The sequence below is a fragment of the Phyllostomus hastatus genome, unplaced genomic scaffold (genome assembly GCF_019186645.2).
Source record: "Phyllostomus hastatus isolate PE091 unplaced genomic scaffold, TTU_PhHast_1.1 phas_scaffold_21, whole genome shotgun sequence".
Taxonomy (NCBI): Eukaryota; Metazoa; Chordata; class Mammalia; order Chiroptera; family Phyllostomidae; genus Phyllostomus; species Phyllostomus hastatus.
Genome location: NW_025334017.1, coordinates 18658841 through 18686795, shown reverse-complemented (window position 1 = coordinate 18686795; position 27955 = coordinate 18658841). Strand labels below are relative to the sequence as shown.

Sequence of the window (27955 nt, the reverse complement as noted above, 5' to 3'; positions counted from 1 at the left end):
GCTGGTACAGAAGGACAGAGGTTGTATTCAGGTGCTGTGCGATCTGGCAGACTCCCGTCTCAATGACCATCTCTTCTTTCTGCCATGGAAAAAGTCCATCCATACCCAGCAAGCCCAAGACAAAAGCCAGTGTCCAAAGTTGCTGCTCCATTTTAAAGTACAGTCCTTTGGAGCCCACAGGCAGCTACTAAGTGGTCTTAGTCCCCATCCAGGCAGCTTAGCTTGTTCCCAGCTGCTGTCCATTTCAGGCCCCCTCCTGGAGCCTGCATGGCCAGGGCCCATGTGACTGCCAGGGCCACATGGTTACATAACCCCGGGTGAAAGAGTATGCAAATGCACCAGCAAGTGCATCACCTGGTGGGCGAGAGAAAGACACCATCCTAGAGGCCATGGCCACATAGCTGCTAAGGCCACATGGCCATGGAGAGAACAGGTGAGTGCACTGTGCGAGTGTAGGTCATGAGCAAGCAACAGAGCCTCTTTGTTCCCCTGGGGTTATATTAGCTCGGGGTGTGGAGGGACCAGGTGCTTTCTCAAAATGACCCATCAACTTCCCAAACTTCTGTGTGTTTCAAGTGGCTCCATCTCCTAACCAATCCCTTCTTCCCCAGGCTAGACGGACAGGCCTCTGCAGTCCAGTCCCTCCCCCTGGACCATTTTGACTTCTATGGTGCAGGTACCTGACTTCCCCTGCTCCCACCCCAATGCAGTAAGGGCGGCTGAGAGCATTTTTCTCTATCCAATCATCTTGCTAGCTTCTAGTGCACCCCAGCACTTCAACTGACTACTTTACAGCAACACTTTTTATTGTGAAAGATTTGATGTCGCATCTCTTTCTCTGAATCAGAATTAGGCTGCACCAGATGCCACTTAACAATAAGAAACTGTTACAGTTTGTTCCCTTCCACTGCCCTCAAGATCATTCAAAGGCACTGAGGGACTTCCTCTGCCCTCACATTTGAAGAAAGCTCTCTCACCTTCAGTCCACACCACTCACGATGAATATGCTTAAGGTTCAAGTCCGGGCGGCCCCCATGGAGAAAGGAAGCTCTGCACTTTTATATCCATCAGGGACGTGGGGTTTCCCCCATTCAGGAGCGTTGGTATCTGCAGGCCAAGCTGCCTGGGTGGACCTTTCCCTTCCAGGGTCCTGTAGCACTGTGACAAGGCAGGAACCCGCGGGCTTGCACCCATTCCCAGCTTCAGGAATAGTTCCCCTTCCCCAAGTTGCCCGCCATCTCCACCTGCCAGCACGTTTCTCTCCCTCTCTGAAAGGACGCAGCCTCAGCCCTCCACAGAGGGGTCTTCGGGCAACTCCTGAGGTCCCTGAGATGAGGGAGTACAAAGGTCTAGTTACTTTCTTCATGCCAGGGTATGAACAAAGCACAAATGAACAGCCCCTGAAATTAGTCTTCCACTTTATTGTTATTAAAACAATAATCAGGATAGAAGAATAGTAAGAAACGTACCATAATGCAGTTGACCACAATTCCTGTAAAAGCTTTCTGTTAAGTGATTCCAAAAACTATAGCTTAGAATTGATAAAGGACCACTGAAAGGGCTTACCTAGTCTGAAGAATAAAGTAACTCCTTCCAACATTATTGATATAGTTACCACGGTATAAAGGAAACCCCGCCTGCATTCTGACTAGACGATTCTGTCTTTAAATAGGATTTAAATTCACTGAAGAAATGGGTAGTCCTGGTTGCTCTATTTTCTTTCCTTTCTTCGTTATCTTCACCTGAAGAGATGCTTATTGATTTTAGAGAGAGGGGAAGGGAAGGAAAGAGAGAGAGGGAGAGAAACATTGATGTGAGAGAGAAGCATCAATCCTTTGCCTCTCGTGTGCACCTCGACTGGCGACCTCTCCCATATGCCCTGACTGGGAACCAAACCAGCACTGGGTGTTCCATTTTCAAAGTAAAGTACTTTTCCTCTGAGATAATGCACCTTTTTACCCCTTTTATACTTAAGCTGGTTGTGCCAGCTCTTCTCCAGCAGATTCTGTAATAGGTCTCTGCCCTCCATGAGTTGTGGTAGCTTCATCAGCACTTCGAGAATTCTCACTGAAGAAGCTGGTGCCTTCAATAGAGTCGGCTGTTTACCGAATGAGTTATCCGGTGGCTCACCTGCCTCGGGGTCTCATGCAAAGCGTTGCCACCTGCTTTTGTGCATGGCATTCCTCTCACCATAAAATTTCACCACTTTTCTGACAGCCAAAGTTCTTGCTCTTTGCCTTTAGGGTCAAAGTGCTTTCTTTCATGTCACATCTTCCCACAGATTGAGGTAGGAAGTTGTGATGCACAGGTGAGTCCAGACATCCTACAACCAGACCTTACCTGATGCTGAGTAAAATCTGGGAGCAGCTCCCTTGTCCACTGTCCAGTGTGTATGCTGCTCTTACAGCATACTGGCCATGTGACCTTGGCCAAGACACAAACTGGTCAGACTTCAGGTGCCTTATCTACAAAATACAAGAGTAATTCTTCACAATTTAGACCAAAAACTGCAGGATCAACTATGCTATACTACTTTTAATAACGCTTTCACAGATATAATTTCCTGAGGTACTTTCCAGCTCCAAAATCTAATGTATTATTTTCAGGGGTTTTCTTTTCTTGGAATATTAATTTGCTCTTTGAGTAAAATAAAAATAATAATCCCCACTTTAATCACAGATTATTGTAAAGAGCATCAAATAAGTTAAACTATGCAAATGTATCTTAAAAAGTACAAAGTTTTGGCCAAATATGAGATATCATTTTTAATGACTAGAGATTCTCCGTAAAGATGAGTAAGCAAATGAAAGAGAAAAAAAGCTAGCCAAAATTTTCATATAACTGGACTTCAGCACATGTTTGCTTTATTTACAAAATTATTTCTTTATCAAAAGACTGTTATCCTGAATTATCAATCAAAACAGTTAAGTAGCTTTAGACAGCCCCATCCAATTGCAGTTAAAGGTAGAGAAGGGAAAAATGTGCTTAATTATTCCATTTTTTCCCTGGACTATGGGATGATCTACACCTAAGATCTTCATCTCAGTAAGGAAATACAACCTATATCTTTTTATATTAACATTTACACTCTATCATAATTACCTCCTCTAGTCTGAAATTTGGGTGCAAAATCAGGTGACATTCAAATCTGGACTATATTAAATACCTTTGGGTTTGATTAAGTTGGATTTGTAAACAAATGACTTTCCTAAAAACATGAAGTCATATAAAATCTTTTACTATTATGCCTTGTTCTCTTCTGACACCATAAATAAACCTCATTTCCCCTCAAGGATTAGTGAGAAAAGCGCATTTTGAAAAATCTCTCTTTCTGCAAAGATATTAGGTAATTGCTACCCGCTGCCTTCGACTTGCTTCCCTTTAGCTCCTAATGAAGAAAATAAACAATGTTTCAAGTTGAGCGTGTCTTGGAGCTCTGCGTTTTAAGAAGACTTCTACTATCTTGGCATTTCTACAAGGTCTGATACATGATTTACAGTGAAACTGGCTGTGGTGAGCAGCCTAATCTCCACCAATGCCACGTAAAATCAGCCTTGCAACATTTTAACATTATCTGCTATTACTTCTGATCCACTCTCAGATTTCCTTTCTAGCTTCCTCTCATTTTTATTTGGCTACCTTAAGAGCTTCCATTATGCTAGACTGGGCATTCTAATTTCCTTTCCTTCGTTTTCTCTTTCAATGCACATTTATGGGATCTGCTGTGGGCAGCACACCAAACCCATTTCTGTGGGAGGATCTAAAAGGAGTGTCCAACCCGTGACTCACGGGCCGCATGAGGCCCAGGATGTCTATGAATACAGCCCTACACAAAATTGACAATCTACTTAAAACCTTTTTTTTATGCTTATCAGTTTTCCTTAGTGTTTGTGTATTTAATGTGTAGCCCAAGACAACTCTTCTTCTTCCATTGTGGCCCAGAGATGCCAAATGTTTGGACACCCCTGAAGGATCAAGACCATTCGCCCCCCAAGTGGTTTACAGTAGCACAGGGTGAGCCCAATACTCTTATGAGGTTGGGAATGACAAGGGATACAAATTGTGAAGTAGTATTTGCAGCATGGAAGACCTCTTGGAAAAGGCATCCTTTAAACTGAACAGTGAAAGATCAATGGAGTAGGATCCATGGGGATGAAGGAGGGAACATCAGACAGATAGAAACAATGCAGGCAGAAGCACTGAATTGAGAAAACTCCCAACACATACGCAGCCTGGAGTGATTTGGGTTGGCTAAATCATTAGGCACCTGGAGGGAAGTCCTGTAAATCAAGGTTAGAAAGGCAGTTACCAGATCCTGGGCACTTGTGGTTAGCATTGTGATCATGCTGTGTTACTAGTCAACTCAGAATCTATTCTCTCCATTATTAAATGGTGAATTATGCCTCTCTGCTAGGTGGAGAGGGGAAGGGTGAGGGGAAAGGAGTGTAGAGAACAAACGAGTCATGGTGTCCGCTCTCAAGGAATGTAATGGAGGAGAGAGATGCGCAGACATCCTGATAGCATAATTTATTCTGATGAACAAGGTCCCATTGCCCATGATGGGTCTCTGAACTAGTATGGGAGTACAATGTCCCTCAATGCTAAAACCCACCCGATCCATCAGTCCCCAATAGAGAAACACCACGTGACATTTCTTCTGTAGAGTTTGTTAGCAAGATCTCATTCTCTTTCTTGTTCTTTCTCTCTCTTGCCTGTAGGTCCCAAACAGATAACAAAACTGTGCAAACTATTAGGTTTGAAATTAAGCTGAAAACAGTTAAAACTAAATAGAAATTAGTGGGAGCTAATTTAATTTAATGAACTAAAATGAAAATAGTAATGGCTCTGGTGAATTGAAGACTATGTCTAAAATCTTCTTTTGAGAGAATGATACACTCATTCACAGCTATAATAAATGAGAGAATCATCCTGTGTGCCCCACTTACCTAGGTTCCCACAAAGATAACATCTGGAAAAACTATAGTATAACATCGCAACCAGGATGTTGGGGTTCATACAGTGAAGATACGGAATATTTCCCTCACCACAGGGTTCCTTCATGTCACCTCTTACAGTCACACCAGCTTCCCGTCCCCACCCTCTTCTGCATCTCTGACAACCCCTAATCTGTTCTCCATGTCTATAGTTTTGTCATTTCACAAATGTTATAGAAATAAAATCACAGTGTGTAAGCTTTTAAATTTTTTTCACTCTAGATTATTCTCTGGAGATTCATCCAGATTGTTGCATTTAACAATATTTTGTTCCTTTTTATTGCTGAGTAGTATTTCATGATATGGATATACCATAGTTGTTAGCCATTCACTCATTTAAAGATATCTATATTGTTTCAAAATTTTGGCTATTATGAAGAAAGCATCTATGAACATTCATGTAGGGGTTTTCGTATGATCCAAAGTTTTTGTTTCTCTGGAATAAATGCCTAGTGATGCAGTTGCTGGGTCATATGGCAGTTGCATGTTTACATGTTTAAGAAACTTCCAAACTGTTTTCCAGAATGCTTGTACTATTTTACTGTCCCAGTTTATAATTGTTTAGTGACATCTCATTGAGTTTTGACTTGCATTTCCTTAATGGCTAATACTTTGAGCATTTTTCAGTGTGTTTCTTTGTCATCTGTGTGGCCATGTACTGTTTAATGATGGGAATGCATTCTGAGAAATGTGTCCTTAGGTGATTTTGTTGTTGTGAGAACATTATACAGAGCACTTAACAAACCTTGATGGTACAGCATACTACACACCTGGTCTACAGGTATAGCCTACTGCTCCTAGACTACAAACCTGTACAGCATGTTACTGTACTGAATATTATAGACAATAACTTTGTACATGAATGTTAATAGCAGCTTTATTCATAATGGCCAAGTATTTAATAGTCAAGTAAGTTATTCATGTATCAAAAAACAGAAAATTAACAGTAAAAATATGGTGTGGAAGATAAATGTAGTAATCTGTATGGGGCACTTACCATGAATGGAGTTTGCAAAACTGGAAGTCTCTCTGGGTGAGTGAGTGGTGAGTAAATGTGAAGGTCTAGAACATTACTGTACACTGCTGTCGACTTTATAAATACTGTAAACTTCGGCTGCACTAAGTTTATAAGGTGACACAAAACTAAACCAAGCACAAAAGAAAATGATGCAGAGCAACACAGCATATTGTTTTACAACAAATATTTTTATAAGTAAAAAGAGCAAACTCTAAAATAATAGTAAGTATAGTAAATGCATACCCAGTGACACAGTCATTATTATGACTATCAAGAATTATGCATTATGCATAATTTTGTGCGCAATACTTTTATATAATTGGCAGCACAGTAGGTTTGTTTACACCAGCATCACCACAAACACATGAGTAATGTGTTGCACCACCATGTTACAACAGTTACAATGTCACTAGGCAATAGGAATTTTTCAGCTCAATTGTAATCTTATGGGGCCACTGTCATACATGTAGTCTGTCATTGACCAAAACATTGTTATGCAGTACATGACTGTGTATGTGGATAGATAGATGATAGATAGATAGATAGATAGATAGATAGGGATAGATATTTTTATATGTAATACAAAAATATATTTGGTCAATGTCTATGTCTTTTGCTCAATTTACAGCTGGATTATTGGGAGAGGGAGCATTGTTTTTTTTGTTTTTGTTTTGTTTTTTTACTGTTGAGTTCTGAGATTTCTTTTTCTATTCTAGGTAGTAATTTTTAGCTTGTTTTTCATCCTCTTAAGAGTCTTTCAAAGAACACAAGTTTTAATTTTGATGAAGTTCAGTTTATTCAATTTACCCATTATGAATCATGCTTTCACTATCAAGTCTAAAAACTATTTGCCTAGCTCTAGTTCCCAGAGATATTCTCCTATACTCTTTATAAGGTTATTATAGGTCTATATATTACACTTAAGCCTTTTTGAGTTTGTTTTTGTATAAAATGTGAGGTCCAAGGCGAAGTTAACATTTTTGAGTCGATGTCTACTTGCTCTGGCACCATTTGCTTTCACATTTTTATCAAAAGTTAGTTGGGAATATTTACGTGGATCAATTCTGAGGTTCTCTATCTTATTCCATTTATCAATTTACCTATCCATTTCCTATACTACACAGTCTTGAATACTGTAACTATACCATGATTCTTAAAATTAGGTACACTGATTCCTCTCACTGTATTCTCCTTTTCAACGAATATAAGCTATTCTAGTCCCTTTGCTTTTCCATAACATTTAAGAATAGTCTTTTCTACATCTTCAAGTAATTATGCTGGAATTTCAAATTGCATTAAAACTGTATGCCAGTTGGGGGGAAACTGACATCTTTGGTTTATTTGGTCTTCCAATCCATGAACACACTGTGTCTCTATTTATTTAGATGTTCCTTTTATCTTTCATTAATGTTTTGTAATTTTCAACCTATAAATCCTGTTCATGTTTTCTTAGATTACACTAAAGTATTTTTTAGCAATCATAGATGGCATAGTACTTTTAATTGTATTGTAGTGGCCACATGTTCATTGCTACTGTATTAAAATAGATTTGATTTTTGTATGTTGATTTTGTTCCCTATGGCCTTACTAAACTTAGTATTAGGAGGGTTTTGGTGAATTCCTTTGGATTTTCTACATAGACAATCATGTCATCTACAAATAGGGACAGTGTTATTTCTTCTTTTGCAATAGGTGTGCTTTTTTTTAATTTTCTTGACTTATTGCACTAGCCAGAACTCCCAGCACTCTGTTGAGTGAGAGTGGTAAGAGCAGACACATCCTTACCCTACTCCTGATCTGAGGAACAAAGCATTTCATCTTTCACCATTAAGTGTAATGTTAGCTGTAGGTTTTTGTTCATGCTCTTTATGAAGCTGAGGGAGTTTCCCTCTATTCCTATTTTTCTGAAAATTTATACCATGAATCAGTGTCTTTATTTTTAAACAGATGCTTGTGCCAAACACAGTCCATCTGCAGGATACTTTCAACCTTCAGTTCAGAATCTTGCAACCCCTACAACACAGGTGGCAAACACAAGGCCCGCCCATGGGCCGAATCTGGCCCTCCACCTTCTTTTATCCGGCCTGCACCTTCTTTCTACCTGGCAGCAGCACCAAGCCCTTGCTTAACTGTAAAGGAGTAATTATGTTTATACAGTCCTAAAATTACATTCGGCCCTTTGAAGGCAGCCGAGAGGCTGATGTGGCCCCTGGTGAAAATGAGTTTGACACCCCTGCCCTACAATGAGATTGTCCAAATCTTTTTTTGTCCCAGCCATTTTAAAAGCAAGAGGAAGGGTGGAATGAAAGAGGCTAGTAACTACAGAAGAAGCTGGTAGCATTCATCACCCTTCTCAAGCCACCGTGTGGTTTTGTCCTTCGTGTGTACGGAAAATGCCACCCAGTTGAGGTTCCCTTGTATGTTCAGACAGCAGTACCTCCTCTTCTAAGAAAGTCATGTCTTCCCAACCAGAAACACCATTCCCTTCTGATAAGTGATGCCATGGGAAAGAACACAGATTTTTATTTTTATCCCACTTACAGCCTTTTCTCCCTTTCCTTGGCATACTGTTGGCAAAGGACTTAGAACTCAGCCAAGACTTTGGTGAGGCTCTTGGTTGCCACTACACACAAAAGCTCCAAGTTGAAATGCTTAAATTTGAATTCATAAAAGATTAAATATAAGAAATCTTAGCTATGGTAGACTAAACTGAGAAAGACTAAAATATGATGCAAACAAGAAAGGGAAAGAGAAACATAGAATGACTAAGACAGAAAATATTGTGTGTGAGATATTTGCTCTTCCAGTATGTTTTCAGAGTAAACCACATTAAAATGAAGCCATCTGAAAATACCAAAAAACTATCTCAAAGCTGAAATTTTACAAACACAGAAAATATACGCTAATTCTTACCTGAGTTCATTCTCATCTGTTTGATTAAATATCCATATTTTAGTCTGGAGCTTCGGTTAAAGTTCTATGGAGTCCAGCTAAAGAATTGTGTAACACAAGAATGGTTCTCTCAATACCAACATATTTCAGAAAATTTGCCATCAGTCTAGAATCATTCTCTCCAAGACTTTCCTTCAAGCACGCAGATTTTCCCCTTACTTTTGTATACAGAAATTCAGAACAAAGTGAGTAGATCACCTCACGACATTGGCGTTAGCCATCACTGGAGTGAGTCCTACTATCCAGCCATACAACATTGTAATCTTTCCCATTACAACATGTAATTATAAAGTCTTTCTGAACTGCATTTTGAACTCTGTAATCTGAGGTAAGCAATCTTTGTCAATTTATCCTAACTTCTTTCAAAAACTTCTACCCTAAGTGGTACAGATTGAGTAATTCTTCTGATCTCATAGGGCCATGGGCCTTGGTAATGCCACATGTCCATTTCAGTTCGATTAACTCCGAATGAAGGAGCAAGTTCTGCTTTGGATACTTGGCAATGTAACCATAAACAGAAGACTAATCTTTCAATAATACAAGTTTAAGAAAACAAGAGGTGACTGGAACTCTGTTGTAATGAAATTGCCCGTGCATGGCAGTTTCAGGAAGGGCTTTTTTTTTCTTCTGGGAGAGCCGAGAGAGCCACACTGCCTCTACCCAATGAAAGTAATTGAGTGAATGATTTCACTTGTTTCTTCTTTGGACTGAATTAGGTCGTCGCCATCTGTGGAGTGTGCTAAATACCTTGGGGGAAGAGGGCTGTTTTCTCATGTCATTTATGTAATGGCTGTGTTGTCACTTGCCACCTTTGAGCAAAATCAATATGTAGCAGAAGTTGGGCCAGGTTTTCCACAGCTGGAGTAAAGTAGGGAATTGGGGCAATTGTTCAGTCAAATTGAGCACATTTTTAAAAAGCAACCCTTTACTTCAAATTACTCAAATGCTTCAGGGAACATTTCTAATTGCCTTGGCCTAACGCTTTTCTTCAGCTATTGATGTCTGGCCACCAAGCCCCTTGCTGGAGCCACCATCAAGTGTAAATGGGTGAGGAGTTTTCAGGGGAACACATTTTCTCCAAATATTGGACGGATGGTCAGGAATAAGAAGGACTGGGCTGTTCTGCATGAAACTGAAAGGTAGACCTAACAAGATACTGGGCAAGATCTCCCAAGGAGGCAGTTTTCAGTTCACTGAAGGAGCAGCTCCAAATTTCCCAACAATAAAATAGGCTTCCCCAGGAGGTAGTGAGTTGTCTGCAGCTGGATGTGTTCAAGGAAGGGGTTGAATCAGTGTTTCCTAGACCCAGGCTCACAACTCACTAAAGAGTTACAAAATCAGCCGTGACCAGTGTGGACATCGTCCTGCAAAGTGAAAGGCTGCAGGTTCAATTCCCAGTCAGGGCACAGGCCTGGGTTGCAGGTTTAGTCCCCAGTCAGAGCATGTACAAGAGGCAGCCTACCGATGTCTCTCTCTCTCATGTTAATTCTTCTTTCTCTCTCTCTTTCTCCCTCCCTTCCCCGCTTTAATAATAAATAAAAATTTATTTTAAAGAGTTATGAAATCAATTTAGTGACATGGTATTAACATTTTTTAAACATTGAATAAAATGGAATGGCATGGAATAAGGAGGATGGAGTGGAACAGAAGAGAATAAAAATATAGGGCACTGCAATAGAAATTTGTTTTGTGTACCTTTAATTACATGTGTGTGCACACATGTGTGTATACACACATATAAATGTGTGCACTAGGTCACAGTGCAAAATGTGTTTCAGGTGGGCTAAAGTCTAAAAGGTTGAAAAACACTGGATTGAACCTCTAGTTGAGGGGACGTAAGTACTGGGTGGGAGGGATTGAACTACATGACTGTTAAGACATAACTCAGAAAGGAACATACCATCAGCTAAAGGGCCACAACCTCCATGAGCCAAAAAGATATCAATTCTCCAAAAGTGTGTAAGTATTTCTAGTCATGAGCTTGGGAAAATATTTTTCTCATGAGTCATGATAGAGAAAACCCTTATGGCATTACACCCCAGCAAGGGTCAGAAACCAGGTCTGAAGAAAGCCATACTGACACAGTCCAGCACAAGTGTTTCAGTGATCTGGTTTATTAAAGGGCAGATATGAACTTGGATACGCTTATTTGCCACATAGTTAAGTTCATAGCATCAGGGCAAACGTTAAAAAACAAGCACATTGTGTTAATGGGCAAACAACAGTTGCCTCTCTGCTTGTTCTAGGAAAGCCTCAATGTCTTTCAGTTTAGATCTTTGAACACTTATCAAATTATATTACTGTTAGTTGTTTGGAGATGTTTTTCTATTTCTCTCTCACCACCATCATATAGAAAGTGAGCTCACAAGGATACATTAGAAATGTGACTAATTTTACTTTCTGAGGCCAGCACGATGCACAGGATGTAGTAGGTGTTCAATAAATGCTTACTGAATAAACAAAAGAGCTTACAATAACATCAAAGAAAACCCAACTATCTGGGATAGAAAGACAAAGGGTGACAAAGAGAAAAAAGGAGAAGGATGAAGTTCTGGAAGTTTGGGGTTCAGTAAAGCAAGGGGTTTCTCCCGCAATCCAGAGAGGGCAAGCCCACTTAGACACAGAGAGAATAAAAGTGCTTTGTTTCCAGATCTTCTTTTCTGTGATCTCCATAGCAACATCAAGGAGACGTGAGCTCCCAGAATTACCTCCTAAACTAGATTCTGTGCCATTTTATGTTCTTGTAAACATTTTTATGTACTTCAGAAATTTCTGTTGCTCTTAAATAACTAGTATCAGAATAAACTTTCATTTAGCAAATTCGGGAGGGAGTCAGAGAGGGAGTCAGGGAGGAAGAGGCATGGAGAAAAAAGAAAGAGGAGGAGAGGGGGTTTTGTCATGTAAGGTCAATAGCTCTCTGAACACGGTGGCAGGGAAGGCTGTGCTGCCGCCTCAGGAAGAACATTTCTCGGTTTTGTAAACCAGCCAGCTTTCTTGCCCCTCTAAGGCACTAAAATCAAATGTGTTCCAATGAGGGAGTGGTGTCTAGTCATTAGAAAAGGGAGTTGGAGCCAGACTTTTGACTTTTCCATTCTTGGCTGTGCCACACGATCTCACTGTAGCCTTGGCAAATGTTTCCTCTCAACATCTTGAGGTCTCTCTTGACACAACTGTGAAATGTATATGAGTGTCGGAGAGTGTGAAGGGTGGATGACATCAAACTGCAAGCAGGAGCCGTGGTTCCAGTGGAGAAATGGTCAAGGCATTAATGAGCATCATATTCCAATGAAGCGCCCAGGCGCCATCCAACGAAGGGGTGAGAATTTGAACATCACAGAAGAGGCCATCAGAATAAAAGTAGATACGCCGTGTTACAAAATAGGATCACACTACACACACACCCTCTCAGAAGGACTGATAGGATACAGAACCACATCAACATAACACTGCAAACCCTGCACAGAGAACCTGAAGACCCTGGGATTTAAGATCCCTGAGGTCACTTGCAGCTGTCACGTTTCTGTCCTTTGAAGCCATCCAGAATTCTTTTTTAATTTAGAGTTGGAAAAAAACCTTTGAGGTCATGAAGTCTGTTTTTTCTGCCAAAATCGGAATCTTCCTCCAGAACCTACTCACAGGTAGGTTTGACTTCTGCATGAACATCCCACTGACAGCGTGTTGTCTCTGAAGGAAGCCCAATCCTTTGTGAATGCTCTAGCAATTAAAAAATGGTTCCTTATGTTAAGTCTTCACAGGTCAATCTTCTTTTTGTACTATTACAATCAGGTAGTTTAAGAGCAGAATAAAAAATGTTCAGTATGAATAAAATGGCCAACTGGGACCGAGGGGTGTCCTGGGACTACAGTGCTGAAACCAGGAGTGTCTAGGAAAACCAGAATGATTGGTTGCCTTAATTAAGAATAAAATAGAGACAAACTTATCATAAGTGCGAGTGAACTCCATATATTTACTCTCCTATCAGACTGCCTTCTTGTGTAGTTTGTCCTTTTGATAAGCATTGTCCTTCAGACCAAAGGATTGAAGGAAATTGCAGGGCTGTCTCTTAATACGATTGGCTCTTCCAGGGTGACAGTTATTAAAATAAGAATTTCTGTCCTAGCTGCTGTAGCTCAGTGGATTGAGCGCTGGCTGAGAACCAAAGGGTCACCAGTTCGATTCCCAGTCAGGGCACATGCCTGGGTTGCAGACCAGGTCCCCATTGGGGGCCATGTGAGAGGCAACCACACATTGATGTTTCTCTTCCTCTCTTTCTCCCTCCCTACCCCTCTCTCTAAAAATAAATAAATAAAATCTTTTAAAAAACATAAAATAATCATTTCTATCTGGCTTACTTTGGGCGTGACTGCTTCAGTGCTCTAGGGAGAAATACAGAAAAGATCTCCTGATTTAATCAATGAAGATCACATGAGAACACCATATGCTAAAGACAAAGATACATGCCTCACATAAAACATTCGTAACCTACATTAACAGTAAAATAGTCAGCCTGCAGACATTAAACAAGAAAAAAATATGAGTGCGTTGGCCTGTGTTTTAAATAGTATTCTCAAACCAGCAAGTTCCAAGTGAGCAGTCTCCGCTTCTGGCCCTCTTAAGTTTGGTCAGTGAGGGCTGTTCTGTAAGGGTCCCAGAGTGCTCATGGAGAGATCCTGAGAATTAGAGTCAGGCTGCTGGAGTCCAGCCTGGGAAGCTGGTCACTTAAGGAATGATGTTGAGAATGAAGAGATTTAATAAGGATGTTCTGATAGGTAAGGAGAGCCATACTAAACATGAAAGAAGGTGGAATACAGGAAAATAGGGCAGTTCCTGTACGGGGATCTCTAATTGTACAAGTGCAGAAGTCATAAAACCATATATACAAGCCATTTAGCAATCCATTAAATAGTTATAGAGTCAGGGTTCCCAGGGTGAATAATACCTCTTTTCCCCGGGGGCGGGAGAGATCTCAGTTCCTGATTTCTTTGCCTGAAAAACCAGTCAGGGGGAGGGAGGTGAGAAGAGAAGAAAATCATGCAGTGGACTCAGGCACAAAGAGACCCCACTTCACGCTGGAACTGCAGGCAGCGTTGGTTTGCAGAAACCAAGCCCTCAAGGTGCCACCTCTCCCTTAACAACTCATTTTCCTACAAGGTAAGAGTGAGAAAGCCTCTCAGTATGGATATTTTTTATATCCCTCATTTTATCTGCAAAGACAAATTGGGCGTACAGCAGCAACTGGCTCCCATAGACTCCGTTTGGAATAATGATGAAGTTCAAAAGGTTAATCAAGTTATTAACATTTTAAAAGAAGGGAAATTTTCTTTCCCAGATGGCTTAACAGGTGACTCCTATAAATTACACAGTACATTACAGCGGGCATCCGCTAGCCCAGTTATAGTAGAGAGTCTGTCAACATTTCCATTATAAAGCCCTATTTTCAGAGTTTATAACTCAGCCATAAAACTCTGCTCCAAGCTGGGCCTTGGCTTTCTAGTTGAATTTTCAGCTCAGCAGCAAACTCTTTTTTTTTCCTTTCTTCTCCTTCTCCTCCTTTCCCTTCTCCATCTTCTCCATCTCTATCCACTAATATCCTCCTCCTTGCCCTCCTCCTCCCCCCCCACCCCCCTCCCCCGCCCTGTGAAAATGTTAGGGGGTTTTTTGTTGTTGTTGATGTTGGTTTTCATTTACTCTAGATTAACTAAGTGAAAGGAGGACTTGCACATAGGGAAATCTTTCAGCTGCTTTATATTTGAGCACATTGTTTTAATGCTCAGGTATTAAGATTTTTCTCAGACACTATTAGGAATCAAGATGTTTCTAATCAAGGATTATGGTATAACCATTTAAATCATAATGAAGATTTGTAAGCCACTAGCATTTGAGAGGGGTTGGTTTAAGAGAGGTGATTTATAGTCGAAATGTTTCACTTTGTTTCTTGATCTCCAAATGTCTCTATTTAATCCCATCCCCTAAAGGTAAAAGCAACAGCGCACATCCCATGATTTCATCCACTCCTGCGAGGGGCTTTGGAGAGCACAGCGTTAGCCCGGCAACTTCCAGATGGCGGGGCTGTGTGTATTTACAGGCCACCAGGGTAGAGAGAGAGACAACGCGCAAAACACAAAGTGACAAAGAAGGTGCATTAAGTGACGAGCGGAGGTCTGCTGTTCCAAGTCTGGCCGGTCACAGCCTAGGGAGTTTTTATGGCCTATTCAAAGCTGTGGTGCAGACTAAACAAAGTTTCCTTTACTTTCACCATGACATCCTCAAAGACCAGGCCAGAGGGTGGGGAAGGCTGAAGTGCACAGCCAACTCCGCTCAAACGGGAGATCGCTGCTTCGCTGTGAGAACGCTGCTGTTGACCTTGGAGTTTTATCCACAGGGCCCCTCTGAAACCCTACCTCGGACAGAAAGTTAAGCCACATGGGATTTCCCTGCAAATGCAGGGAGGGGTGGTTCAGAGGTGTTTCGGGAATGATACTGAAACAGCCTCACACCGGACAAGCAGGTCACAGTGGTGGTTAGACAACTGTACCCCAGACCCATCTGAAAACATTTCAGAAAGAAAAGGGTTTCTCATCTCACCAGCATCGCCTTGATGCCACCTCAGTAGCTCGTGAAGTTGGGCATCACCTGCCTCCTGGGGAGAAGATGGCCCAGGGGCAAAGGACAACAAATGTCCTGCTTTACCCAGGGAGAGACCTACTGGCCTCCTTCTTCCTCAGAAAAAGAGGCTGCAGCTGTTGGATTGTCCAGGGAGCAGCACTTGGCTTGAGAAATGTTCCGGTGAAAAGTGCTGAGACCTATCTACTGAGCTCACCGCAGGCACATCTGTTGAAGAACCTCACTCACACATCCCATTATCCTAGCTGGCTGCCTTCTTGCTTGCTTTTCTTTCTTTTTCTTTTTCTCTCTCTTTTTTTAACCTACTTGCTCATTAGCAAAGGCACTTGGCTTGGAGGAGAACTGTGCCCCTTTACAGCTCATCTTTTCCTCCTCTTGGATCCTGTAGTCCTGTCTTTGAATTTGCGATATACATGACCATCATTTCCATACCGAAACAGCAGCCTTGTGAAAACAGGTTTTGCAGTTCAATTTAAAAAAAAAAGAAAGAAAGAAAGAACTGAAAAGAGCCTCTGAGAACAGCTGGTCCAGCCTCTCACACAGACAGGCATACAGCTAGGCAGACCAAGGACGGCGCTCAGTCAGCACGCCCTGGTAGCTGGAAGAGCATGCCTCTCCTCGCTGTTCTGTAACTAGATGTCTGGGCACATCACTCCCGTGCAAACTGGCCAAGGGTTTCAGATGGCAGGGCCTGTGTCTTGCCTATCACATTCCCTCTAGCATTCTACCCAGTGTCTGAGAAATCTGTGGCTGTTTCAAGGACTTTGTTGAATGGTGGGGATGCTGCATGTTGAACTTATAATCAGCTTTACAGCCAAGATTTGTTCTAGATGTGTCTAAGTAAAGTACCTTCATTATAATTTAAAGTCATTTATGTGAAAGCAGTAAATTGTTCAAGGATAGTTATGAAATAATTATTCATCCTGCCCTGGCCAGTGTGGCCCCGTGGATCGAGCATGGGCTGTGAACCAAAGGGTTGCAGGATCGAATCCCAGTCAGAGCACATGCCTGGGTTGTGGGCCAGGTCCCCAGTGGGGGCCATGTGAAAATCAACCACACACTGATGTTTCTCTCCCTCCCTTCCCCTCTCTAAAAATATAAATAAAATATTTTTAAAAATAAATAATAAATAATTATTCATTCTAATGCCTAAGGTAAGTTATTGATTCACCACCCCATTTTTCTCATTGTCCTGCTTAAGAGTCACCATCTTCATCTCTACAACAATTCACTTTCTGCTGGAACATTTCTGATGTACTCTGTTTTTTCCTCTTTTACATTTCAAATTGCATTTGTAACTCAGAGCACTGAGTGAGGACTCTGAAAGCCTTGATTCTAGTCCTGCTACACTTGCTGAGTGACCCTCACCACGACAGGGACAGCTGCTCTGAGCCTCTGTGTCCTCACCCCTAAGATCCCTGCCTACTTCACAAGTGGGGAAAAATAAATCTATGTGAAAGCCTTTGGAAATTCTAAGTTGCATACGAGTTGCAGTTATGGGTGTTACTAAAATTATTCAGATAAGAGAGCACCCAATGGTGAACACAGTAGATTGCTTGCCAACCCAGCATTTACCAGCTGGGCTGGCAAGAAACGATGGTTGCTAGTCACAATCTCACATTCGTTCAAGAAAACTGGATCTGGACAGTAGTTAGAGTGGTAAAAACATTTCATTCAGAAACTATTGCAGTAGGGGGAACAAGACCTCAGCATAAAACAGGCCTCAGTTCTGATTACAACAAGAACAAGCAGGGACTGACAGCCAAGGAAAGGCATGGGGAGGTTGGTGGATGGAAAGTTACTAGGAGAAGAAATCAAAGGTAGTGGAATCCTTTCTTAACTCACCTGACAGGAATCTTCTGCATGCAGGCAAGGGTGATCTGACAGCAAGTGGAGAGTCGCTCTGAACTGACTTAGCAGGATTCTTGCTAACCGAGCTATACAGGCCCAGCGAGGACTGGAGTGGGGTTAGAGACAAGGCTCAGGGTCCAGGTGTAGTGGAGAAAAGGTCTCCGAGGAGCCTGATCAAAGTTTGGTCCAGCAGAGAGCCTCCATCACATTATTCAGCAATTCTCAGTGTTAGCCTGTGGTTCTCCTCAGGTCTTCATTTTGAACCATGTTTGTGACACTTCTCACCCCTCCACACACACACAACTTTTTAAAAATATGTATCTCTGCCTCACAGGTCCTCATTTAGGCAACAGATGTGACCCAGAGAGCCAACTATGAATTAAAATTTCAGAACTGAAGTGACATTTTAAGCATTGCAAGCAAGATAAATTTTAAAGGAATTTTACTTTCCATCTCTTTGTAAATGGAACATGTAAATATGTGGGTTCTAATTTATAGGCTGAGAAGTCAACATTTCAAACTTAACTTTCCCTAAAGCAGAAGCCAACTGGAGTATATTTTTTATCCCTAAAGGGAATGAATGGGTTGTTTTTCTATGATGACCTGCTTTTTCTTTTTCACAATTTCAGCAAAAATGATGACCAGATAAAAACTGAAATTTTTGCTTGCTGACCTCAGTCATTCGTTGCAAAATTCCATGGTAACCCTACTCCCCATTATCTGAATGGAGCCCCTGGGTTTCCTTTAGCCCGGAGTCTATCGGTATCCCAGTGCTGATATGCACGGGCCCTGCAGTTAGCCATTCAGCAGCCTGATAGACGGAGATAACACTGACATTCCCCCTTTTGGCCAAATACCCACACACTTGTTGGCACCACCAATTTTAAACTTTTTAACCTAAGAGCCCTATGAGGCTTCGTCCGTTCTCTTCCTGTGCCTCCTCCCCCACCACCATCAGAGAGGCACGCGTTTTTCTTCTCATCATGTAGTGGTCAGAGTATGCAGAATCCGTTTTCCCAGTTCTCCTCTTTTACCTTATGTGACCCAAATCAGTTTTCAGCCTCTTCATGCCTTCGCATTTCCGACACATTCCTTCACAAGTGGACAAAGCCTGGCCTCATCTTTACTTGGCATTTGTCTCTCAGGCTTTTCTCAAGATCTTATATTCTGCGTCTTGCTGTACCTGCCTCCCCTCCTTCACAATAGTTGATTGAATCAGCAACAGTGGTAATAGCTATGAGGCCCTGCTGTGGGCTTGAGGTTGGATGTAGTTGTTTTCAGTTCCAACAACCTGAAGGGTAAGTATTATTCTTTCCATTTTACAAAGGAGGCTGCAGGACGCCCAGTAGTAGTAACTGAATGGATCCGGGAACTTGCTTCCTGACCAACTTCTGTATTCTTTCTGTGTACCAAGCTAAGTAGTCTCGCTGCCCCGTTCTCTTTCCCAGTTCCCCATTTTCTTACTTCCCATGTTTCCTTTCTCTCAGTTCACTACCAACTCTAAATCAGCCATGTAAGTGGACAACTCATAAACTTCCTTTTCCCTCTATTTTTATCCTACCCTCACCCTTCACTGAAGCATTCCTCAATCTGTTTCTTCATTTCCTCACAGAAGATTAATTTAGTTTCAGGGTTTACTCTCCCTTGAAAAATCGCTGGACAACGAAAATAAAATCAGGGGCAGATACAGAGCAGATCTAGGTGTTGTGAGGCCTGAAACTTATAAATTTTGAGAGATACCTTCAAGAGAAATAATGCAAAATCACTAATATAAAATTAAGCAGATGTGTGTTTATTTAGACTAAGAAAACAAATTAAAACAAATCTCAGATTTTAAAAGTTAACAAAATGTACAAAATCCACAAAGTCAACATAACATTTTCTTAATTAAGTGGCTGATGCATCTGCATAATATTTTTTGTCCTACATCTTTTAGCTGTTACTCTGATTGTCTTTTCATATGACAAAAATATTGTGATATTATTTTCAACACAGGAAAAAAGTCTTAATTTAGACTTTCCCTAGAATAATTGCTCCAAATTTAATTTTTATACTTGATAATTCAAAACAATTTGTTTCAGCTTTATAACTATTGATGATAATGTTATGCTAAGGTGCTATTTAATACATTAACATGCATAAAACATAGGATGTCACATAGGTATGTTATCTACATATAATATAGCTATAGTTTTTGCCCTACAAAAACAGAAATTTTGACAAATTCTATTTCTCACATTTCCAAAAATACAAAGAAAAGGCTCTGTATTGTGTTTACAGTTGTATGTGCTGCATGAAGGAATATAATTTTGTCAAGAAAGAGAACTTGCATGTTGTTTAAACATTGATGAGAATTAAAACTATTGCTTACGATTTTGCTCATCTACAATTTAGGAGAATTTTCCACAGACTGGATTCTAGATCCCCACATTTAAAACTCTGTTCTCCTTCCGCACCCACATGTTTTCCATGACATGAACTGCTGTGTACTATGACTTCTCTATTGGCAACTTCATTTGAAAAACCCTGGAGGAACTAACAGCCCTGGCTGATGTAGCTCAGTGGATTGAATACCAGCCTGCAAACCAAAGAATCACCGGTTCGATTCCCAGTCAGGGTGTATTTCTGGGTTGCTGGCCCAGTCCCCAGTAGGGGGCACATGAAAGGCAACCACACATTAATGTTTCTTTCTTCCTCCCTTTCCTCTCTCTAAAAATAAATAAATAAAATCTTTTTTAAAAGACCCTAGAGGAGTCATTTCAGTGAGCAGTAGTTATATTTCTACATTATTCCTATAAGCAACAGCTAGAAAACTATTTTTAGATTACACTACAAACCATAAATACACCTTACTAAACCCAAACTCAGTGAACACTAACTAAACTTCCACTTACCTGACACCCCAAAACGTGGGCAGTTATCCTCCAGTGTGAGAACAGGAATGACAGGCAGAAATTCAGAACACAGAGAGGTAGCAGTCTTAACCAGTTATAGTTAAAATATCATACATGTCCACATTTTACAGAAATTATGACCATATAAACAACCTTATGGGGCTCCTCCCAGAGCTTTGGAAAGAATCTGTGCAAGCAAGAAGGGGTCTGAAATATGTTTTATTTCCTTTTAGGCAAATCTGCCTCTGGTAGTTAGTCACCAAACCAGCTTCCAACACAATCTTCAAGGCTCTGTAGAGTGAAAGGCCTGCCCAACAAAAACAAAGCCAAATTACCTAGCAAAATGCTTTAATAGGATTAAGTTTTATGGATAAAGTAACTAAATTTAATAGACTCTAGAGTCCTTAATTGTAGCCCATTTCATTTTGTCTTTTCGTTGTCAGATGCAGTAAGTGATTAACACTCACTTTGAATGACATGAATGAATGAATGGTGTTAAAAAACAGTATTCATAAATATATCCTTGATAAGTAAAATATAACGTGAAGCAGGAAGGACAGTGAGCCATATTTGTGATCCCCAAAATTGCGGTGTCTGCCTGACACCTGTCAAAGAAGTTGTAACTCAAATGATATTCTCAACACAGATTGTTGTGTGACAGTGACCAACAGTCTCTGTCCAAATAAAACTGTTTTTAAACACTCCTGGATGTGAATCCAATGTGGAAATGGATTTGAAATAAACATTAAACATTTTGCCATCTGTTGCCCTGTTGAGTCACCGAAGAATATTCTTCCCAAATGTTCATATTTTCAGATTAATTGGTCCATGGCTGCCAGGCATAAGGAAGAAAGAAAATCTGAAATTCGGTGATGCCACGAAGTTGCAAAAGATGCACTACAGAGACCCTGCTATTCGGAGATGAAGTTGTGGATTAACACTGAAGTCTAACCAGGGAAAACGTCCCTAGGTTGTTGAAACACTTTATCCCACAATTAATCATAAAAAGTACATGCCAATAAATGTGATTAATTTAATGCTTGATTTTTTTATCTCAAAACATCTACCAAAATATATTTATTTCATATTTCCAATCTTTAGAGGACATTGTTTTTAAGGAACATCAGAAATTTCAGGAAGAATTTGGAGTGAAGGAAGGAAAAAATAAAGGATACAGAATGAGAGACAACTAGAGTAAATGATGGGTGAATGAGATTTCCAAAATAGCAGCAAACAGGAGAAAAATTTAAAATAATTAAGGAAACTTTGTACTGTTTCTCACATTTCAGTAGTGCCTTCCCTCCGAGAGGTGTAGCACAAACCAAGCAAGTTATCTCTAATCTACCAAGGCTAAAATAAACAATACGCAGTTGGCCTCCTTCCTAACATCACCTCTGGCTGTGCCCGAGTTACTGTCCAGCACTAAGTCCCTCCTGTCTGCAGACAGCCTGAGTCCACAGGTCCCAACCCCAACTTCAGGGCCACCTTCATGCTATTTTCATGCCCTGAATGTCATTCCAGGGATGGAAAATAGAGGCAGACACTAGGAAATCATTGCAGGAATGTCTCTTAAAGGGGTGGAGACAATTTCTTGACTAATAAAAATGTTTGCAATCCTAATCAAAATCCAGTAGAATGTTTTAGAAGTCAAAAAGCTAATTTTAAAAAGTATATATGAAAAAGCAAAGGCTCCAGTACAGCCAAAATAATGTGGAAATAAAAACCAAAGTTGGAAACCTCATAGAATCCAATTTCAAGATGTACTATAGAGGTACAGTAGCCAAGATATTGCGATATTGGTGAAAGATGAACGCACAGATCAATGGAACATAATGGAGTCCAGACATATACTCACACGTATATGGCAAATTATTTTTTACAAGGTGGATACACAGCAGTCTTTTCAACAAATAGTACTGGTACAATTAGCTATCCAAATGAAGAAAAAAATAAACTTTTTCCACACTTTGCTCCTTATACAAAAAATTAAGTTTAAAAAATCATAGATTTAAGTGTCAAACATAAAACCATAAAACTTCTAAAGATAACATAGGAAAACTATTTATTATCATTTTTTTCATCCTCACCTGAGGATGTTTTTTACATTGCTCCTAGAGAGGGAGAAAGAGAAACATCAATGCAAGAAAGAAGCATTGATTGGTTGCCTCCCATGCATGCTTGGGCCAGAGATTGTACACCCCAGATTGGGGATCAAACCTGCAACCTACGAATATGCCCTGACCAGAATCAAACCTTCAACCATTTGGCTATGAGATGACACTCTAATCAACTGAGCCACAATGGCCAGGGTTATGAGCTGTTTTAAGCAAAGATTTCTTGCATAGAACAGAAAAATAAATTATAAGAGAAAAATTTGATAAGTTGGAATTCATTAAAATTAAAAACATTTCTTTAAAAAATAAAATTAAGAAAAAATTTTAATGACAGAATTTGGGAGCAAATATTTTCAAAACATGTGTCTGATAAAGCCCAATAATGAGAATATATAAGAACACTTAAAACTTAAAACAAGTCAACAAACAATCCTTTTTTTCTTAAAGAGAAGGGTAACCTCATTAAAATGATAACATAGGTCATTCCCTCAAAGTGAGGCCAACTAACAACTATCCATATATAAAACAACATTGTGAAAATCCAAAAATATAGAAGTCATGCTAAAGAACCCCTTCCCAGACTACAGGGGCTGAGAAGGTCCATATTTGTGGGTAAGAGGACAGACTACACTCTGACCATACCATCCTCCCCTCAGGCCAGTGCAGTTCTGCACCAGGAGGGTCCAACTGGACCCACATTTTCTCCAGTAGGAAAAAGAGAGCCCAAGGTTGAACATACAGCTGCCCCAGTACTGTGGGTCATTTCAAAGAATACCCACTTGTGTCTTATCTCACAAGGATTACATGGGGGAATCTGTGGGGCTTAACCACTGGAGATAAGATTATGAGGGAGGAGGGGAATAGAGCTTACAGTAACCAGGGCTCAGATCTTAGTAGATCCAATATACTAATCTTGATAGAGCTGAGCTGTTAGCTCTGCCAACAGTAAATAAAAGCATGCTAATGAACAGTGTAAAAAAATTAATGTAGTTACAGAACTATGGTATATACAAGGTCTGTCTGGAAAAAGTCTAGCCATTGTTAATATAATGAGAATGGTTTGTGCAACATCGATATAACCTGATAGCCAAAGAGAGTGGACTAGAATGTGGATGTGTGAACAATGATGATGTCAGTGGGGGCAGTAGATGCCATTGGGTGATCATGTGTACTGTATGGCCATTGCATTCAAAAAGACTGAGTGAATAGAGCAATGAATCTGCATCAAATTTTGTGTTAAGTTTTAATATTCCTCCATGGAAACTGTTCAGTTGATTCAGAAGGCTTTCAGAATGATGCAATGAATGCCGTGCCATAAAAATGTGGACTACATGCTTCAAAGATGGTCAAGAATCTGTTGAAAGTGATCCATGTTCTGCAAGGCCTACAACAAGCAGAACACCTGAGAAAGTTGAACATATATGGGCTTCAATCAACAAAGATCAGTGACTGACTGTGAGAACTAGAAGCTGATCTGAGAATTCCAAAAACTGCAGTGTCCGAGATTTTGATGCAGGATCTTGGCATTAAATGTATTGCGGTAAATTTTGTTCTGTGATTTCTGCTACCAGAGCAGAAGGAACATTGTGCTGCAGTTGCTAATGACTTGATTCAAACTGCTACCAATGAACCAGATTTCCTCAAGAAAGTCATAACAGGAGACTCCTATGATCCAGAAAATAGGCCCAGTTGTCCCAGTGTAAGTCATCTGGTTCTTCACACCTGAAAAAGGCACAGGAAATTCAAAGCAAGATCAAGACCATGTTAGCTGTGTTTTTTGATTGGGAAGATGTTGTCTATCACGAGTACACCCCTCCAGGCCAAACTATTAATAAGGAGTACTACCTCAATGTTCTTCATTGGTTGAGAGAGGCAATACATGAAAATGGGCACAGCTATGGGTAACTGGTGACTGGCAGTTTCATCATGACAACACAACCACTCATGCACCATGTCTTAGGCAGAGGCTTTGGTGAAACATCAGGTCATCCAGATGACTCAGCCCCCTTACAGCCCAGACTTGGCCCCCTGTGACTCCTGGATTTTTCCAAAACAAAAATCACCTTTGAAAGAAAAGATATTTCAGACTGCAGAGGAGGTTCAGGAAAATATGACAAGACAGCTAATGGGGATTCCAACAAAAGATTTTACAGAGTTTTTGAACAGTAGAAGAGACACTGGGAGAATTGTGTGAGGTCCCAAGATGCCTACTTTGAAGGGGACTGAGATGTCATTGTCCTATGTATAATATTTCTTGTATCTTCTTCAATAAATGTCTCTATTCTTCACATTACGTGGATGAGTACTTTCTGGACAGACCTCATATATGTTCAAGGTCAGATTTTATAATATTGTAATGGTCATGCATAATTCACTTACTACTCTTGTTCAAAAGTTAAACAACAAATTTATTAAAAATAACCGTAATGACATTAGTTTGTTACTGAATGCATAAAATAAAAATGTATATTGTAATAACAATAATCTAAAATGTGGGAGTGGGGAAGAAGTAAAAGTGTAAAATTTTGAAATGCTATTGAATTTGTTATAAACTTAAAATAGGATGTTATAAATATATTTTATGTAAGCCATATGGTAACCACAAAGGAAAAACCTGTAGCAGTTCCACAAAAGATTGTAATTAAGGCAACAAAACATACCACTACAGAAGTTCATTAAGTCACCAAAGAAGAGAACAAATAAGAAGCACAGAGCAAAGGATCTACAAAGTAGTTAGAAGACAATGAAGATAATGGCAATATTAAGTCCTTAGCTAACAACAATCACCTTACATGTAAATAAAGTTTACAACTGAAGGACATTGAACGGATTGAAAAAAACCTAGATTCAATGATATTTTGCTTAAAAGAGACACACTTTATCTTTAAGACACATGTAGACTAAGAGTGAAGGGATGGTATGATACTTCAAGTAAATGGTAACCAAAAGAAACTAGGGGCAACTTTAAGAAAACAGACTTTAAGCTAAAAATGGTCAAAAGAGACAAATAATGTCATTATATAATAATAAAGGGCCTCAAGAAGATTCAACATTTGTAAATAATCAGATACTCAGCATCAAAGCACCTAAATGTATAAAGCACCAAATTCTAACAGAACTAAAAAGAGAAATAAAGAGCAATAGTTGGGGACTTTAATACCCCACTCTCAACAATGAATAGGTAACACAGAATGAGAATCAATAAGAAAACGGCAGATTGAAGAACACTGTGGATAAAATAGACCTAACAGACATATGCAAAGCATTTTATTCTACAACAGCAGAATACACATTCTTTTCAAGCACACAAGAAACATTTTTTAGGAGAGATCATATGTTAGGCAACCAAATAAGTCTTAGGAAGTTTAAGAAAATTTAAATAACACCAAGTATCTTTTCTGACCACAATGGTATGACACTAGAAATCAATAACAAGAGAAAAACTGGGAAATTCACATAGAAATTAAACAATGCACTACAGAACAACCAAAAAAAATCAAAGAATCATCCAAAAGACACATAAAAAATTATCTTGAGATAAACAAAAATGAAAACACAATATACCAAAATTTGTGCAATATAGCAAAAGCAGTTCTAAGAAGGAATGTTATAGCAATAAACACATACATAAAAAAAATAAAGTTCTCAAATACACAAGCTAACTCTACACCTCAAGGAGCTAGAAAAAGAAGAACAAAGTTGGCCCAAAGTTAGCAGGAGGAAAGAAATAATAAAGATTAAAGCAGAAATAAATGAATTGGAAAACAGCAAAACAAACAATAGAACATATCAACCTAACTAAAAAGTGTTTCTTTGAAAAGATAAACAAAATTGACAAAACTCTAGCTAGACTAACCAGAAAAAAAGAGGGGACTCAAATATATAAAAATTATACGTGAAAGAGAGGACATGCCGGCTACAAAGGACCATAAGTGACTACTGTGAACGGCTACATGCCAACACACTAGGCAACCTAGAAGAAACAGATAAATTCCTAGAAACACACAACCAACCAAGACTGAATCATGAAAAACAAAATATCTGAACAGACATATAATGATTAAGGAGACTTAAGGAGTAATCAAAAACCTACCGACAAAGAAAAGCACGTGTTTTCACTGCTGAATACTCCCAAATATTTAAGACCTGGATCCAGAGAAGCTGGTAGGAGTCAGAAGGCCTCAGAGTCTAAAGGACCAAAGGCGTTTACAATTTGCTGAAACAGAAGATGATAAAAAAGAGAAGGAACAAGAGAATCGACTGCTGGCGCCATTGAAGGAAAAGGCAGTCCTGGAGGAAGAACAAGCCAGCCTGTGGTTCTCAAAGGATGGCTTCAGCGGGCTTGAGGATGATGCTGCTGAGGTCCTGGGGGTCAGTCAGGCCCAGCTCCTGCGTGAGATCCCTCCAAAGATGTGGTTGCAGCCACCGCCGCCACCATCTTCCAATTTGAAGACTGAGAGAATCTTCCTGGTTGCCAGAGTAAGGCCCCCTAAGGAGGCAGAGGCTCCATCAGGGACAGAGGCTGCCACTGGCCCTGGGGGTGAAGACAGAGCTGACAGTTCAGACAGTGATAGCAGCAGCCGTGAGGATGAAGAGAGCTGGGAACCAGGCCATGATGAGAAGCGATGCTGTGGGCCTAAGTCAGATGATGATGAGTTTGAGAGAGGGTCTGTTGAGGACCTAGTGAAACATCAGATACTGGACCCTAAAGGCCTTGCTTTAGGTGCTATTATTGCCTCTTCCCAAAAAGGCCAAGAGGGGCCTCATAGAGAACTCTTTCGGCCAGTATTCATTTACTGAGGATGAGTGGGGAGTTTCCAGAGTGGTTTGTAGCAGGAGGAAAACATCACAGGACATGACAATTGCCTATTGACAGAAAGGAAGTAGAGCATTTCCGGAAACACTGGAGGCAAATCAATGTGCGTCCCACCAGGAAAGTGACTGAGGTTAAATCCAGAAAGAAACTGAGGATGCTGAAGATACTGGAGCCAACCAAGAAGGCAGAGGCTATGGTGTACATGGTGGACATCTTAGAATGAGAGAAACTGGCACAGGAGGCTGGACTTGGCAAGGAGAAATGCCAAGTCACCTATGAAGTAGTCAAAAAAAGGTGTGGGCTGCAGAATGTGCCAGTCATCTGGAGTCAGAGGTCATTTCAAGGAGGTGGACCCAAGGATGAAAAAGGACCAAAGAGCACAGCAGTGGAAGGAGCAGAAGAAAAACAGACAGAAGTGAGCAGAGCCACCAGAGCCTCTGAAAAGGCAGTGTATGGACAAGGAGGAGCGATTCGCAGGGGCTCACACTAGCCTCCTTGGAACCCTCCTTTCCCTTGTTTGCATCGCACTCACCTGGAAAGATAGCGGGGTACCGAGAGCTCTCATGGTGGTCCAGAGCTGTGAGGAGGACATCCTCTGCCCCAAGGCAGGTCTCCTGGCAAAGCACTGCCAAAATGTCCTGCTGGTACCATAAGTGATCCCACAAACTCTTCCATGAAAAATGTGGGGTACT

General features: G+C 40.4%; 1 pseudogene; it reads left to right on the top strand.

Moving 5' to 3' along the window:
* Positions 1-414: 414 nt before the first annotated feature.
* On the top strand, positions 415-27682 carry LOC123833262 (annotated as a pseudogene).
* Positions 27683-27955: the final 273 nt, after the last annotated feature.